Source organism: Erythrolamprus reginae, chromosome 4, assembly GCF_031021105.1.
Source record: "Erythrolamprus reginae isolate rEryReg1 chromosome 4, rEryReg1.hap1, whole genome shotgun sequence".
Classification (NCBI taxonomy): domain Eukaryota; kingdom Metazoa; phylum Chordata; class Lepidosauria; order Squamata; family Dipsadidae; genus Erythrolamprus; species Erythrolamprus reginae.
This window is the reverse complement of record NC_091953.1, coordinates 122438046-122451444: the sequence shown is the minus strand read 5'-3', so window position 1 is coordinate 122451444 and position 13399 is coordinate 122438046.

Genomic DNA, 13399 nt, shown 5'->3' with positions numbered 1-13399 from the left:
TGCCTAAGGCAGAACTAGAACACATAGTCACTTGGTTTCAACCTGGTGCTTTAACCACCAGACCACACTCTCACACATGTGAATATGACTAATATAGTTGTAATTATAGGCAAAAAAATTACTGTCAATCTGCCTTTCATTGAAGACCTGTATACTGCACAAGTCAAAAAGAGGGCTGAGAAAATACCTACCCTTGCATCCTGGACATAAATTGTTTAAACTCCTACCCTCAAAAAAATTATATATACACCAAGACAACTAGACACAGGACCGTTTTTCCTGAATGCCATCACTCTGCTAAACAAATAATTCTCTCACCACTGTCAAACTATTAACTAAGGCTATATTATTATTATTAGTCTTCTCATCTTTCCTGTCTCCTCCCACTTAGGACTGTAACTTGTTGCTTGTATCCTTATGATTTATATTAATATTATTTCCTGATTGCCTATTTGTACCCTACGACAATCATAATTCTTGACAAATGTAGATTTTCTTTTATGTACACTGAGAGCATATGCACCAAAAACAAATTATGTGTGTATCCAATCACACTTGGCCAATAAAGAATTCTATTCTATTCTATTCTATTCTCAAAGCCATGTTAGTGTATGACAACGTTAGAAGTGGACATTTTAGAGACAGCGGCAGTGAGTTTGGGAAAATGCTATTAGCAGAAAATGGCAAATGGAAAAAAAACAGATGTAAAGTCAATGAAAAGGAACAGAAAATGATTTCAAGCACCTTACGGAATGTCAACAAAATGTGATGAATATCTACACCAAATATCATACTCCTGAAACAGTATGCCAATAAAAAAGGGAACCAATCAGATTAAAAGAGACATGATGGCTTACTCAGCAAATGCCATACTCTGAAAGGTTGAACTACCATGACTAGAAAGGGAATAAAATAGAAAGCTACTTTTTGAAAAAAACATTAGGACAGTAGCTAACAGTGAAAAGATGGTAAATATGACACCACCATGAGATAATGGCAAAGTATTCTAGTTATATTAAATGAGGATGGAACATCCCCTCTTCCTAAATCTGAATCTCAAAAAGATAAAAGTATCTTTTCTTTTTAGGGGATAAGAAAGCATATGAATGCAATAGCTAAATAGCAAAGATGTGGCACTTTGCCACAGCTGCTAAAAACAGGATGGATGGATGGATGGATGGATGGATGGAAGGAAGGAAGGAAGGAAGGAAGGAAGGAAAATATAACAGCATGATTTCCAGCATTTTGGTGCTTTGTCTTTGTGAAAATATAATTAGGAATAATATTCATGGGACAACTCACCATGGCCAATGTTAACAATTCAATTAAATTATTATTTTTTATTTTTTTTAAAAAATATATTATTTGTTGCCATTTACATTTCATTCTGTCCCTCCTTTTGCATCCTTTCTTTAATGATTCTATTACACCATTTTCTTTATATTATTGTAAATCTCGTCCCCCAACAAATTGCCCGGCGGTGAGTTGGCCATGGCAACTTGGCTATGACAAGTAGCCTGTGGCACATTGGCCACCGCAAATTGTCATAGAAACATAGAAGATTGATGGCAGAAAAAGGCCTCACGGTCCATCTAGTCTGCCCTTCTACCATTTCCTGTACTTTATCTTACAATGGATATATGTTTATCCCAGGCATGTTTAAATTCAATTACTGTGGATTTACCAACCATGTCTGCTGGAAGTTTGTTCCAATGATCTACTACTCTTTCAGTAAAATAATATTTTCTCATGTTGCTTCTGATCTTTCCCCTAACTAACCTCAGATTGTGCCCCATTGTTCTTTTGTTCACTTTCCTATTAAAAACACATCCCTCCTGAACCTTATTTAACCCTTTAACATGTTTAAATGTTTCAATCTCTTCTGTCTCTTCTGTCCGCCAGACTTTGCAGATTGAGTTCATTAAGTCTTTTCTGATGAGGAACTAAACCTAACTAGACCCAAAAGTGGGTACCGCTGTCTTGTTCCTTTCTATATTTCACAAGTCTTGATCAATGTTCCATTCACAATTATTTGTGCTTGTTGTGAAAAATATATTGATTGCATCCATGTGATTCTTGTTAAAATCCATATCTTCCAAAATTTTAATCAGAGAAATTCAGTTTAAATTGTTAAACGCTTTCTCTACATTAAGAAATATTAAAGAAAGCTATTTTTAATTTTCTTGATGTACTCAAGAAAACGTGGTGTACTCTAGTACATCAAGAAAATAATCTAATACTATTTATAATTGTCTCTTAAGTAAAAACAACAACAGCAACTTTAGTCTTTGTGGATAAAGATTGTAAAATACTTTCCAGTCTTTCTATTGGAATCGTAATGAATACCTTATAATCACTATTCAGTAACAATATTGGCCTATAATTTTTTGACAATGGAAAATCCTGCCCTTTTTTATGAATCAGTATATCCCTGTCTAACCATCCAGTGTATTCTGTCATTGAAATTGAGTTCATTTTTTTGTTGCAAAGGTAACAAAAACCCGTCTTCAGAATATTTATAGTAAGAATTTGATTAACCCATCTTATAGAGGATCTTGACCTTTATTTGTTACTACCTATTACTTTTAATAGTATCAAAATTTTCTCTTATATTAATGATCTATTATTCATTCATCTGTTAACTTTGGTAGATTTTGTTTCCTTAAATATTCATCTGCCTTCACGGATAGCCATAATTTCCCCATTTTGTCATTTTTAATATAATTTTCTTTTTATTCTTTTTTTTTCTGAGTCTGTAAGCAAGCCATTTCCCTGGTTTATTTGCTGACATAAAGTTCCTTTGTTTTACAAATTTAATTTTATTTCTATTGCTCTCACCATTAGCACAGAAAGTTATGCTGTAGAAGTTTAATTTGCTGTGAGATATTTTTCCTCTCCAGAGATCTCATTAGTTCCTCCTCTTTTATCTTTGTATCATTTAAAATCTTTTGCATATTTTCTTTTCTTGTTCAATTTATTGTTCTGCTGAATAAATCGTCCTCACATCAGTGCATTGCTGGCATTCCATACTATTTAATATCTGTAACCTTATTGAGATTATTTTTTAAAAAATTCTATAAAATTGTTTTTCATTCTTCCCCTATTGTTTCACATTGGGATAATATTTCCTTTCAAATAATCTGCACGTTTCAGCTTGCATATGTATTAAAGTCAATGGACTATGGACAGAAAAAGACTTTGGCTATATTTCAACTTTGTTAACACTAGTGGCCGAACCTTTGGAAGTTTTTTTAATAGCAATAGCAATAGAATTTAGACTTATATACTGCTTCACAGTGCTTTGCATCCCTTTCTAAGCAGACAGGCAGAGTCAGCATATTGCTCTCAACAATCTTGGTTCTCATTTTAACCACCTCGGAAGGATGGAGGCTGAGTCAAACTTGAGCCTGGTGAGATTTGAACTGTCAAATTGCAGGCAACCAGCAGTCAGCAGAAATAGCCTGCAGTACTGCTCTCTAACCACTGTGCCAACAAGGCACAGTGTTACCAAGTAAATATAAGTATGAATTACTTTTCAATTTGTTCAGTTGATATATGGAGACCATATTGATCATTGTGGTATATTTTTGATATAAAAATTACCAAAAAAATGTCAATCCCCTTTATTTATTTATTTATTTATTTATTTATTTATTTATTTATTTATTTACTTACTTACTTACTTACTTACTTACTTATTTACCTATTTACCTATTTACCTATTTACCTATTTATTTATTTATTTATTTATTTATTTATTTATTTATTTATTTATATTAGACTTATATGCCGCCCCTCTCCGAAGACTCGGGGCGCCTCACAACAGCAATAAAAACAATATAACAGTGGAACAAATCTAATATTAAAACATTCATAGCAAACTTAAAGCAAAGTATAAAAAGCCTGGGGGAAAAGTGTCTCAACTCCCCCATGCCTGGCGGTATAAGTGAGTCTTAAGTAGTTTATGAAAGACAGGAAGGGTGGGGGCAGTTCTAATCTCTGGGGGGAGTTGGTTCCAGAGGGCCGGGGCCACCACAGAGAAGGCTCTTCCCCTGGCGCCCGCCAAACGACATTGTTTAGTCAATGGGACCCGGAGAAGGCCAACTCTGTGGGACCTTATCGGTCGCTGGGATTCATGTGGTAGCAGGTGCCATGTAGGGCTTTAAAGGTCATGACCAACACTTTGAATTGTGACTGGAAACTGATCGGCAGCCAATGCAAGCCACAGAGCGTTGAAGAAATGTACTTATGTTCTGTTTTGTTGTAGTCAGACTGTTCCATTTCAGTCTTCCATTGCACACCAATTTTCATATGACAGCTTCAATAAATTTCTGATATGTCCAAAGAAAAATGTAATTTATTTTCACTTGGAGGATAAATTTCTATTAAAAGGGTCTTATATTTTATTAAAGGCAATATCCCCCCCTTCCCACCACCTATCTGATCGATAGAATCATTTTTGGTTGCAATGGTGGATTTATGTACAAAACAACTTCATTTTTTTCTGTACTTAAAGCAGCTGACATAAATCTTTCACCTAACAGCAGATTCCAATGATGGCCAAATGACAATGCATGTGCAATAAAACAATCCCATAAATGCAGTGATCAGCTATTTGCACCCTAGTTTGTAATAACAATGCAGTAGAGTTGGTATCATGGCCTATGCTTCATCATTTGCCTTCTCTTGATCTCCCAAGAGAAACTTATATAAACCAAATGTTGATCTTAAAATGTTGCCAGAATCTTTTGTGATGCACATTTTTTAAATTATTTTTTATTTGATGCAGGATATTTGTAACTAATGCAATAAGATTCCTTGAGTGAAACTTGACTCTCAGTTACCCCTCCATTGCTTCATTGATCCTTCTCCTTCTCCTTCTCCTCCTCCTCCTCCTCCTCCTCTTCTTCTTCCCCCATCCTCATCCTTCTCTCCCTCCCTCCCTCTTTTCTTTTCTTCTGTTCAATTGTGTCCAATTCTCCTGCATTTTCTTGACAAGGTTCCTGCATTTTTCTTGACAATGTTTTTCAGAAGTGATTTGCCACTATTTCCTCCCTACGGCTGAGAAAACATGACTGGTCCCAGGTCACCCAACTGACTTTCAGCCTAAGGTGGGACTAAAATGCATGATTTCTTGCCTATCTTAAACACTGCAGTAAATCAAGTTTCTTGCCCTATCTGTTAGAATTAACATCAGATGGTTATAGGAGAGAAACTAGAGCAGTGATGGTGAACCTATGGCACGCATGCCACAGGTGGCACATGGAGCCATATCTGAGAACATGCAAGGTGTTGCCCTATGTCAGTTCTAGTATGCATGCGGCAAGGCCAATTGATTTTCACCCTTCTTTTCAACTGTTTTCTCTCTCCCCAGGCTTCAGGAAAGCCTCCTAATCCTTTGGGATGGCAAAAAACGGCCCAACGAGCCATTCAGAAGTTCAATTATGTGGGTCACTTTTATTATTTATTTATTTATTATTTGGATTTGTATGCCGCCCCTCTCCGAAGACTCGGGGCAGCTCACAACAAGTGAAAAAACAATCCAATACATAATCCAATTAATTAAAATATTAAAAGTTTAAAAAAAACCCTATACTAACATACACACACAGAAGCATACCATGTATAAATTCACTTCAGCCTCCTTTTCACTGTCAGGAGCTTCTTCAGCTTTGATCAGTTACAGTCAGGCCTCTCACACCTCAGCCCATTTCTTCTGCAGCTGGCAAGGCTTTTCTGAAGGTCTCTGTAGGCGATAACAGAGCTCCGAATCTGTTGTGGTTAGCTCTGGTCCTGCTCCTGCCCCAAGTACTGTGGATGTTACATGCTGCAGGCCTGTTTTGCCCCCGGTGGAATCTGCTGATGAAGGTTCCTCTGACCAAGAAGACATGAATGACAGGGAGGAGGAGACTGTGGCAGACAGCTCAGAAGGAGATCAATTATCTAGCTCCTCCTTGGATTCAGAACAAGGGTTAATGATACAGCCACGCATGCGGAGAGTGATACATAGGCAACAACAACTGAGAGATTATTATCAAAGAAAATGAGGCCACCTGTGGTTGGGTGGGGCTGTGATAATTAGTGAGGCTGCTATAAATAGCAGCCTGTGGGTTTGGCCATTGTGTAGGATTATCTGATCGTTGTGTTTCATGACCGCTTTGCTGACTTTGATCTTTGTGTGCTGATTTTTCCCCGCTTTGAAACTAACCCAGAGCAAAGTGTGTTTCACTTTGTGAAAGAAGAAGGACTGTGAATTGCCTCACAGCTGCAAGCTAAGTATCACAGAACTGATAAGGGACTTGTACAAATTACCAATTTGTTTGGAGACAAGTGCTCTTTGCTATACAAAAAGAGTGCTCTGTTTATTTGCATTTTTGGTATAAAGAACATTGTTTTGAATTTTCAAACGTTTGTGTGTCTGAAATTGTATCTGTGCATTTTTGGGAAGATTCTACCAGAGAGCTCGACAGAACAGAATCGATCCAGAGCTCTGTTATCAGCTAGAGAGGCTTTCAGAAAAAACCTTTAGGAAAGCAGCTATGTGAGGCCTGGTTGCAACTATCTGAAATAGTATGGAAGCTCCACTTCCATTTTGTTTCTGAAGTTCTGGTTGGCTGGTTGGGACATATTTTCACCATTCCCAGTGTTGCGTCCAGGCTTCCCTGCCAACAGCCGGAATCGCAGTACATTTGCTGAATTCACGAGTGGGAATTTTGGTAACACTCATTGGCTGCCACATTTGACAGCTCCATATAAAAGAGCTGTCAGAGCACAGCTGAGGCATTCTTCTGCTTCACCGCTTCATCTTTCTCACCGTTGCAATTGATTGCTTGTTCTCCTTACCAATGTTCAATAAATAAGACTTCTTTTCAAGTTGCCATCTTATTTGTAAGTTCTAACGCCCAGGCTTCAGGAGGCTACTGGAAGTCCGGAGACTTCAGTGAAGTCTGTGTGCATGTGTGAGAGGTCAGCACAGGGATTTGTGCACATGCACAAGTGGAAGGGCATTGAATTATTGGTGTGGGCATATTCATGCACGCTGTCATGCAAGCACATATCTTTTTGACCCCCAGCCAAAAAAGGTTTGTCATCACTGAACAAGAAAGAGGTATGCTAAGTAAATTCCCCTTATTTCCATGTTCTTCCATGTTCTTCACCATGCATGAGATGAAATATGAATGTTGGCTTGTCTTATGATGTGTCCAAGTGGGATGTATTGCTTGGACACTTTAGGATTATAAATCATATCAAAAATCCATAATCTGCTGTCAACCTTTGCTCTTCAATTCCATGAGGGGGATGGTGATAACAAAATGAGACATGATTATAGCTCATTCCCAACTTCTCCCCTGTGATTTTAATTGTTTGGGGGATTAGAAGACTTGAATAGAATACCTGAAGTAGGCGGAAGAGTTCTATAAAGGCACTGCAGTATGTCAGATTGAGCTGCCTTAAATAATCAACAGCTTTGTAGAAATGTGATCTCTATCTTTTCAGAGTGTAGCTCTTTCTTTCTCTAACTCTCTTTCTTCCTATTTCCGTGTACCCTCTTCACATACACACATGAAGACTTTGCATTTTATAACTGTAATTTAGGTGAATAATTATCTGAGGTTTAAATTAATCTAGATTTAATTATCTCAGATTGTCTGAGATTTAAATTATTTGAAAGAACTCTGTTGAAAAGTGAATACAGTGGTTTTTGTAACATTAATATATGAGGTAGGCAGACAAACACACTGGAAAAATTAGGAGTGCATAGGCGCATTCATTTCCTACTAAATTGAGCGATTTAAAACTGAGAATTAATTTTCTCAAGGATACTCCAAACCTGGAAACAGATATTGTAACTTCAGCAAGATAACAGGGACCATGGTCTTCCACCTGTGCTTTTACTGATGAGATAGATAGCTATATTTTATGCAATGAGAAAGTTATACCATTTATATTGTGACTTGGTCCTTAAATAATCTGTAAGAATGACTCTAATTTCAAGTTGGATAGTTCTTTTTACTTGGACTGCGTGAAAAATGATGAATCATCTTCAAACATATTAGCAATTCTACACATAAAAGTGAAAGCGCAAAATGAAATTATAGTAGAAAGACTATGAAAGATGCATTTTGCAATTACCTTGACAATAATATTCTGTAGATGTAATCCTGAATGCATTTACTGTAATAAGTTCTACTGAACAAAATAAAATGTTTTTTTCTGGGCATAAAATACTAGAGAAACTTAATTTCAAGTTTTGAAGAAACATTAACCTGCAAAATGAGTACTGAAATTCAGAAGGCAGAAAGTTGTATACTTTCATTAAGATTTCAGTTAATTAATCATTAATCTCTTCATTTACTGCGTATTCCATTGAACTGCTAAGTTAGCTTTTGAGTCATTTATCATTTTGTAGAATAGAAAGAAAACTGCTAATCCCAGGCACAAGGAAAGATGCAATCCATCAGCTAAATCAGCCCATCACAAATACATCATGGTTCTGTAATTATGAATTCAATTTTTTCCATTCAAAACAAGATAATGATACCAGAAAGCCAAATTGCCATACCCGTTTGTAGGTTTGACAAAGTGATTTCATTTTAAATGTATGCAATGTCTTTTTTTTTTTTACAATACCATTAAAGTGTCATTTTCTTTTTTGTAAGGTCAGTCAACCAGTTATTTTCTGCTCTTCCTTTTTTTTTGAGTGATTTTTTTTTCATTCGATTTTGAATAGAACCAAGCAGCCTTCTGCTTTAACAGATGAGTGATTTTTCTTTTCTTCCTCAACGGAGATTACCAGGGATTAATATTAGTGCTATAGAGTTTAATAGTTTCTGCTCACTTCAAACATTTTAAAAGATTAAAATAGCCACTAATGTATTTCCACCATGCTAATGTCTTGAAGCTGATGTTTTTTATCAAAAGTTGAAGTGGGATTTGAAAAGTTGAAATGGACTGTGGATTTGGAGTTATATTCAGTATATGAATGTACCACCTATTCAGGACATAATATGTGGAAAAAATATATTACTTAGCATACATGTAGCTATTGCTAGAGAATCAGCATAAATCACAAGGAAACACATTAAAGCTTTTTCTCGCAGTATGGACGCAGCTCACTTCAGAGAAACATCTTTCAGCTGTGGCGAGGGGGGCGTTTGCCCAGGTTCGCCTGGTGCACCAGTTGCGGCCCTATCTGGATCGGGAGTCACTGCTCACAGTCACTCATGCCCTCATCACCTCGAGACTTGACTACTGTAATGCTTTCTACATGGGGCTGCCTTTGAAAAGTGTTTGGAAACTTCAGATCGTGCAGAATGCAGCTGCGAGAGCAATCATGGGCTTCCCTAAATATGCCCATGTTACACCAACACTCCGCAGTGTGCATTGGTTGCCGATCAGTTTCCGGTCACAATTCAAAGTGTTGGTTATGACCTATAAAGCCCTTCATGCCACCGGACCAGATTATCTCCAGGACCGCCTTCTGCCGCACGAATCCCAGCAACCAGTTAGGTCCCACAGAGTGGGCCTTTTCTGGGTCCCGTCAACTAAACAATGTCATTTGGCGGGACCCAGGGGAAGAGCCTTCTCTGTGGCGGCCCCGGCCCTTTGGAACCAACTCCCCCCAGAGATTAGAATAGCCCCCACCCTTCTTGCCTTTCGTAAGCTCCTTAAAACTTCCGGACAGATGTCAGCAGCGGTGAAATACTCCCAATTTGCTCATGCCTGTTGGTCATCAGAGAACCGGTTGTGAAGGCAGTGCAAAGTTCTGCCCACCTACCTGGATGCTGTCATTTTGGTTCTTTTACCAATGCACAAAGTGCTTCTTCACTTGAAAGATCATCATGGTTACAATGCTCTTATTCTAAGGCACATTTCAATCTCACTGGCTGGGTTTGCAAGCTATACATTCTCTCTAATGAGCAGAGGAGTAACTCCTTGCCAGCGGCTTACCTCTGAGGCATATTAAATCTAAATTTGCAAAGTTTATCTCTTTTTTTTTAAAGTAATTTTTATTAAATTGTTTTAAAAAGCATAATAAAAAAATATATACATTGACATATTTGCAATACACACAAAAAAAGAAAAAACATACATACACTTCTAAACGAACAAAGAACACCTAGGACAATTACAAAATTACAAATAACATAAAAATATCATCAATTTCCTCTTGAGAGAAGGAAAGTTACAATCTTGTTGAGTATCAAATTATTTTCTGGTGAATAAAAATCATCGGCATTCACTATTGTTCTTTTTGGTTATCAATGTCTTCTCTATTATTATTATTATTATTATTGTTTTTAAACCGCCTTCTGTACACTTTTTATTAATTAATTTAGCTACATAAAGATTGTTTTCACAAAAACCGTTGTATTTGCATCATATTTCATCTTTCTGTCAATAAATACATATCTTAACGCATTGTTATTATCGTAATTCAATTTGAACTTCAAAGTTTATCTCAAGATATTAAAAGCTTACTTCACAGAAGCGAGAAAAGCCGTCCATTTTTCCAACATGCAGTTTGAACAAAAGCGGCGTCTCTTCCGATACATTTCAGGATGTGATGCATTGATTGATTTACACAGTTCTAAACTGCAGATTCAAAACTTATTGCCAAACATCTCCTTTCTTTTGGTGAATCTCCTAAATCTTGGATCCACCCATGGACTGTCAGCTACATCCAATGTCTGAAGAAGTACTGCTTTCCATGCTAACATCTAATTCATTTTCACCTACGCCCTCATCTCCACTGCTTTCCGACAACTCTCTTAAATCAGGGTACAATAAAGCTTCTGTCTTTTCATCCTCCTCCAAATATGATACATCCTGAGGCTGACAGGGAATACTCACAACAGGTGGGAGGGCTTTTTTCAAAGCAGAGGATGAGGAGAAGCCATCCAAACACTGAAATAATTGCTTAAAATTCTGGGGGAAAAGATGGTGGTGTGCACAGGCCAGCACAGACAGAACTGGATCTGTGATGCCATATTGACATCACTAGTAGGTCGCTAACTGTTCAGGCAATCTGGTCTGAACTGGGAGGAACACACCCCTGACCATCATAATCATCCTCTTTAACAAGCCCATAATTCCTTGCAGAGTGGAATCTGGACAACTGAATGGAGCTGACCTTTACTGGCTGGATGTTCTTCCAGTCACCAATGCAGAGGGTTTTTTCAGCAGATATATTCCCAGTGTGCCCAGAGAGAGAAATATCTGCCTCTACCTAGGATCGAACTCACAACTTTCTGATTGTGAGGTGAGAGCGCCACCTCTTGAGACTAGCACTCCAAGCTGGCGGGGGTAGCCAATACCCTAGAAGACAGGCTAAAATTACAGAAAGACCTAGACAGACTAACACAGTGGGCCCATACGAACAAAATGATGTTTAACATCGACAAGAGCAAAGTCCTTCACCTAGGCAGAAAAAACCCTGGACACACATACAACCTGGGAGAAACCCCTCTTAGCAGTAGTGACTGCGAAAGAGACCTCAGAGTCTTGGTGGATAATCAACTAAACATGAGCCAACAATGTGCAGCAGCAGCTAAAAAAGCCAACACAAAGTGCATCAACAGGGGAATATACTCAAAGACCAGGGAAGTCTTAATACCACTCTACTACACCCTGGTCCGACCAGACCTGGAGTACTGTATTCAGTTCTGGTCACCACACTTCAAAAGAGACATTGAAACTCTGGAGAAGGTGCAAAAAAAGAGCAACCAATATTTACTTTATTCTCCAGGGCACCAGAGTGCCGGACGAGGAAAAACGGCTGGAAGCTGAACAAGGAGAGATTCAACATGGAGATAAGGAGGAACTTCTTGACAGTCAGAGCGATCAACCAATGGAACAACCTACCAGCGGACGTTGTGAACTCCTACACTCTGGACATTTTAAAGAGAAGATTGAACTGCCACTTGACTGGTGTGCTATAGGGTTCCTGCTTGGGCAGGGGTTTGAACTTGATGGCCTATTGCCTTAACTATTAATCCAAATGGCTCTCTGTACAGGCAATAAATCATCTGTAAACTCTCTGTAACCTAATCCAATTGTCTATATTTGGAGAAGTGCAATGGTAAAATTACTGTGAGTAACAACAACTTCGGTAAATAAATGAAAATAAAGTAGATAGGAGAATGTGACAAATATCTATATTGAAGAGGGAGCATTGTCTCCATATCATTTCACATCTTTCTAATGCATATAAATCGACTAGGAAATCATTCAACGAAATATCTGTTTCTTTCAAGTAGAAATAAACATGTTTTACATTTAATCTCCCATTGCAAGAACCACAATAATTAATCATTGTTTTTCTCTGCAGCAACACGAAGAGTATCAGGTAGGAAATTATGAGAAAAAAAATTATTAGCTTATTGGTTTTGGCAAAAGTGGTTCCTTGACACTCATCCATCACGTTCTAAAACTTTACAGCCCAGCTGAAGGAGTGACATTCAGAGGAAAGTACAAACTGGAGACTCTATTAAGGTAGAAATTAAAGAAAAACAAAGAATGCATACATTTTTAAAATCTTGTTGATTATGCTTTTGATGCATAATCCATCCTTATGTCGGCAAAGTGCAAAGTGTAGTCCTGTTCAGTGGAGTTCCAATCTCCCAGAAAACACAGGAATAACAATAATTTGATAGTGTGAGGAGTTCTACCATGCATATATAACATATGAAAATATAAATATTTTGCTGTACCTGTCTTCATTTTCATTTTGTTTACAGTTCTGCCTCCATAAATGGTGCAAAAATGAAGTAACATACTAGAGATTTTTTTTTTTAAATCACCCATGCCAAAAATAAATTCCTTGGTCTCAAGAGATTTCTATGGAGTAGCATTTTGCAGATGCTAGCCCACCCAGATAGCTAGAGCCACCCCGAGTCTACGGAGAGGGGCGACATACAAATCTAAATAATAATAATAATAATAATAATAATAATAATAATAATAACAACAACAACAACAACAACAACAACTTAATGACATATGGACAGTTGGCGGAACAAAGCATTGCATGGCCAGTTCTTGGAGAAGATTGAAGGCAAAGTGGATAAGGAAAAGACCTGGTCACGGCTTACAAGTGGAACACTCAAAAAGGAGACAGAAGGACTAATACTGGCGGCACAAGAACAGGCCATTAGAACAAATGCTGTCAAAGCCAGAATTGAAAAATCAACAGACGATCCAAAGTGCAGACTCTGTAAAGAAACAGATGAAACAATCGATCACATACTCAGCTGCTGCAAAAAGATCGCACAGACTGACTACAAGCATAGACATGATGCTGTGGCACAGATGAGCCACTGGAACTTGTGCCGGAACTATCATTTACCAGTGGCAAAGAATTGGTGGGATCATAAGCCCAAAAAAGTGGTCAAAAATG